The sequence below is a fragment of the Pteropus alecto genome, unplaced genomic scaffold (assembly GCF_000325575.1).
Source record: "Pteropus alecto unplaced genomic scaffold, ASM32557v1 scaffold270, whole genome shotgun sequence".
NCBI lineage: Eukaryota > Metazoa > Chordata > Mammalia > Chiroptera > Pteropodidae > Pteropus > Pteropus alecto.
The window spans coordinates 3,504,186-3,510,081 of record NW_006430735.1 but is presented as its reverse complement, the minus strand read 5'-3'; positions in this window follow the sequence as shown (position 1 = coordinate 3,510,081).

Sequence of the window (5,896 nt, the reverse complement as noted above, 5' to 3'; positions counted from 1 at the left end):
TCTCTCTCTCTGTCTCTCTCTCTCTCTCTCTCTCTCTCTCTCACACACACACACACACACACACACACACACACACACACACACACACACACACACACGTGCTGGCTAATCTCAATTTGCCAATATAAAATTTCTGTATATCCATCATTTAAAAACTTCGGCCCCTAAGACGTCGGTATATATGGTATAGTCAAGTGAAAATTGTTAAATTGGAGTGACAGTCATGAATACAGTTTAAAAAAAAAAAAAAAAAAGCCAGTTGGGAAAATTTCCTAGTTTCAGTTAGTAGTCACCTAAAACCCTAAAATGATTTCAAATGCAGTTGTAGGATGAAAATTAGGAATAAGAAAGGTAGCTAAGTTAAATTTCATGGACCTTTCTTTTCTTTATTCTATATATTATCTCTTCTCGTGTGCTTCTGTAACCATCTAGAGTACTTCAGGTCCTCCTGTTCTTTAAAGTGTGACAGAAATGTTCACCCTCCAGCAGCTGACCCTAGAAATAAAAGCAAAAGACAAGGATCTAAGGAGCAGAAAACTGGGTCACTTGCCCTTAGCAAGTAAGATTTTTTAAGAATCCAAATTTGAGTCAGGACTGGAAGAAGGAATAAGATAGGGTGGAGGATTTTGAAGTGGGGGTTGGGGGTCGTACCCAAACTGTAATGGCAAAGTAAAATGTTGTTATTATTTTCAAGGTCTAATAAAGGACAGGAAGAAAATGTGAAGTAAATCACTAAATTCACCCCCAGAGAGCTGTATGACTATTTTGTAATGTTTCCACTCTCAAAAATTTCATGTTAATATATAAAAACAAGAACAGATGCAAAGCAAGGTAATTATTTCCTTTTAGCACGGTAATGATTAAAACAAAGTACCTAGTAGGCTGTGGTCAAAGCAACTGAACTGTCACATATAAATCATTTATTCATTTAATCATTCAACAAATAATTTGAGCACTGATTACCTGGATACAATTATAATAAAAAAAATGCTGTCTCTAATTTTTATGAAATGCATAGTTCTATATATGGGTGTATGTATTTGGGGAGAGAGATAGGGATTAATAATTTACTCACTTGTTGAACCAGTATTTATCAAATGGCTACAATATGCCAAACCTATTATACATGCTGTCAATGAACCCATCTCCTTTGCTTTGGATGGCTCGCATTCTAATGAAAGAAACAACAAATAAACAAATAATATTTAAGATATTGGTAAATCTATGAGAAAAATAAAAAGCAAGAGAGTGAGGAGAATATGTGTGAGTTCATGCCATTTAAGATTTTGAGATGTGGTGGTTTAGGACAGGCTCTTCTATAGGGGGAACCTTTCAACAGAAATATGAATAAAGTGAGGAAATGAACCATGGGAACGAATACATGAGGAAGAAACACTTAAAGCAGAGAGAATTTCAAGAGCAAAGGCACCGAATTGGGAATGTGCTTGTATGTAGGGAATATTATGAATGACAAATTATTGAGTACACAATTTATTTGGCTCTATGTGCCAGGAACCAAAAACCCAATGTAAACAAAATCAAGTCCTAGCCTTCAAGGAGTTCTCAAGGATTAAAATAGAAACAGATAGAAAGACAAATCTCCACCTCGATCAACTCTGGGTAGTTGGGAAAATTGTCTTAGAAAATCTCTGATAAAGTAAATACGTGGGATGAATATTATCAAGGGATCCAAGACACTGGAATCTGCACAATTAAGCCAGTTCTAAGGGAACACCATGATCATTACAGGCAAGAGTATTCTCAGATATAAATGTCACCAGTAAGAAGAGTAGCGAAGGGGTATGGATTTGGGAGGAGGAGAACACACATTTTTAGAAAAGATAGTAAAGGTACTATTACCTCCAATTAAAAATAAATGAATGAATAAATAGAGGCAAGTTGGTTAAAATGGCATCATGTAAACATCAGTGCTCCAATGACTAAAAAAATTACACCGTGTTTATATGTTTATATATGTATGCTGTCAATGATTGATGTCATCAATGTGCAGTTAGCAGGACTGTTAAAACAAATAATAACATTTAAAATAATAGATTCTCAAGTTTTCTGTTATTAGCAACACAAATCATAGAGCTTTACAGTGAAAATATACCACTTTGGGCATTCTAAATAATTTTATTAGAAATTCTTTCACTTCTGGCTTAACTAAGTAATCTGTCACCTTCTTAGAAAATGGAAGATTTTTGAAGGTTGTCATAAATAATCCTTTATCAAAGGGAATATCTTTGCCATATGCATGTACAAAAAGAGGTCCAGATATATCATAAAAGTGTGATATAAGTGCTAGGGCTAGCTATCTCTTATTTCCGGAATATCCCCAAATTATTCAGGCAAGGTTTTTGCAGAGGCAACAGAAATGAAGAGAGTGGATAATATTGATTCCAAATTATCTACAAAAATTATTTCATCAATTTTAAAAATTAAACTGTAGGTAATTTATAATATCCTTAGGTTTTTTTCTTTGTTAGTTTGGTCAGATTAAAGTTCAAAATGTCAAAAAAAGTTTCTTGGGATTAGAAATTAGTATATTCTGAAAGAGTCATTTCTAATGAACAATGACACCCTTGAAGAACCGTAGCTCCAGAGAGAGAGAGAGAGAGAGAGAGAGAGAGAGAGAGAGAGAGAGAGAACTCACCAAGTAGGGTAAGAATTAAACTACAATAAAGCAAAGGGCAAAATTTGCAAATCCATACTTTCTGAACTTCAGAGATTTCACTGAACTACTCTTCCAAAATAATACTAGTTTACTGTCCCAATGCATAAGAAGTTTGCTCACTTCCTAGGCCTTTATTTATATACTTAAGCCAGAGCAGAACAAATCAAAATCAAATGTTCAAGTGCCTACTATGTGCCAAGTCCTGTGTGAGATATTCCATGGGCTTTTCACATCTTAAAGGCTTATTAACAAAATAACCTCAAAAAATGATTTTTGACAAACTTGTCCTTCACCTGCCCTTCTAGCTTGAACTGCTCTCAAAAATAATTTCCAAAGAAAAAGAGTAAACCTGAAACAATCATGGCCCTAATCACCTGCTTTTACACTTTTCAATTGTGAGTAAATAGTCTGTTAGGGGCAAATTCAATTTCTTCTTTGCAGCTCAAACCCCTACAGCCAAGCACATAACTTTCTTAGACTTATTTAGAGAGTCAAGTTCACAAAGAATAAACGATTATAAAAGATCTTACTCTTTATATTTAATATCTATGTTTATAAATGCATATAACCTACTCTCGTGCATATACATATGCCCATACCATTAACATTATTCATTCATAATGTTAAATCATAAAAATTTTTCTCCATCTAAAATCTCTTGTTAAACCTAATGACTGATGTTATTGAACAACTGTAAGAAAAACTATGTCTGTCACACCATTAGATGATTCATATGCATAATATGAAATTAGGAGACTCCTGGGGAACTTTTCAAGATTTCACTATAGGGAAACAGCTTTTGGTAGATTCTGAACCATTAATTTTCTCCTTTTTGAATAATTATAAATCTATCAACTGAAAGTGAATGATAGAATGTCATTTGATCAGAGTCAATCATTGTGATGGAGTCAAACACTAGCTCAGGTGCTCCAGCTAGAAAACTAATAGTCGGAGTTCTTTGAGAACAGTGAAGAATATTAATTTAACACAAAAAATGTCATTGTAAAAGTATTTTTTCTGTGCATGGAAAGTGAATATTTATGTCAAATATTATTTTGCCTTAAATTATAAAATTGAAGATACAGATCTAAGAAAATATAAATAAAAATGAAGAATATGGTAAATCTATAAAATCTCTCATTTTCAAAAATTGTCCTTTAATTTTCTTCCTTTGAAACAATAATTCCATTTCTAGGAATTTATTCTAAGAAAATAATCCTCAAATAAGGACTTTTCAAAAAATGATGAATTCTCAGCAAATAAGGACTTTTCCTAAGCATTCTTTATCAGAATAAAATTGTATCAACAGCCTAAAACTCTCTCACTAAAAGATAAATTTGTAAATTCTGTCAGATACATCTAATGAGATATTCTTCATTCCTTAAATAGCATGTCTTCAAGTAACTTTTAATATTTTAGGAAAATCTTCACAGTATAATGTTAAATTAAAAAAACTAAAATACAAGATAGTTCATACATTTTTTTAACATTTCATATGCATAAACATACAGAAAAGAGGACAAAAGGAAATAAAACAGCATCTATGCTTCTCTATGAATAGTAAGGTTATATCATTTTCTTTTCACAATAATATATATTTTACACATTTCCTGTGATAAGCATGTAAACTTTTATTAAACATAAAGATATTTATTTTTTAAGAGAGCAGGTAAGAGGAAACTTTGGGAGATTACAGATATGTTAATGGAAGATTGTGGTGATGATTTTACAGGTGTATAATTATCTCCAAATTCATCAAGTTATGTACATCAAATACTATGTACAGCTTTTTATATGTCAATCATACCTTGATAAAGTGGTTTTCTAAAAAAATTCTTGAATTGTTAATTTTGTCTAAATCTTTCTGATACTCAAACTTTCATAAATAATAAGAACTAATTTTATGTAAAAATATCTTGAAACTGAATTCAGAAAATTTAATTGCAAAAAAAAAATTGTATTTGCTAAATGCTGTGAACTCATTATCATTTCTTATAATCGTTCTATTTTATTTATGGTTTTTGTTTTGAAATTTAAATAGTTTGTACTCTAAGGGATGTTTTATTATTTGCTGTTTTATGATAGTAATGACGATGATGATGATGATGATCAGTTTTTCTTCTCTGAAAAGTCTGTTTTGTCTTTCCATTCATCATATTGTGAGAAATCATTAAACATGATTAGCTATCTGATTGTTATTTACTTAAGATTCAGTTGCCATTTAATTATGAGATGAATGCCTGTACCACAAAACTACAGCAACATTTTCCAAATGATATCATGAGAAAAAGTTTCCATCATCAAGTAAATTTGGAAACCTGGGTTTAACATCTCCCACCATTTCCCAACTTTGGAAAGTCAAATTTAAACATGGATATTTCTTGAGAGGTACCGTTAAATAAAAACCTATATAACTTTACTTAACCCACTCTTCTCCATACTTATTTTTCACAGAATCCTTTCTCAGAATTTATCTTTTAATAATCTGAGAAATTAAATGTTTTGGGGCAGTGTTTAGCAAGCTTTAATTTGTAAAAGAATCACCTGGGTTAGTGTCAAAATGTATAATCTAGGAAGTCAAGGATGAGTCTGAGACTCTGCATTTCTAACAATCTGCTTAATGACTCCAGTATTACAGTTCTGCTGACCACACTTTGAGTCCTAGTTACTAGAGAACATAATTTAGGAACAGATACAGAACCCTGAAATGCACCATACACCCACCCACATACACCCGTTTTTCTCTGTAAACTAGCATTTTCTTTCATCAGATATTTATTGAGCATACAGACATTGTGTGAGGCATGGTATCAGATGAATACCAAATATTAGCTTTAAATATTAGATACCTGAAAAGACATCAGCTTCGCTTTAGAGAAATGCCTTATGTTGTCTTTCCACGTGGGTTAATTTATAGTTTGAACATCCTGGTTAATGTTACAGAATGGGCACTTAACATTAAATGCCTGTAGCCTAGGCTGGGCTCTCAGCTATAATAAATTCAGATAGAAGCTCATTTGCATAGAGTACTTTATTTAGTATCAGCATTTCTATTCCTTTGAGAAGTTCATAACAGCCTTGTTACGTAAACTTTTAGACAAAGAGTGAATCTTTGCTAATTCTCTAAATTCATGTAACTTATCTTAAAAACAAAACAGAGAGTATACATATATATATATAATCTCTCTCTCTCTCTCTCTCTCTCTCTCTCTCTCTCTC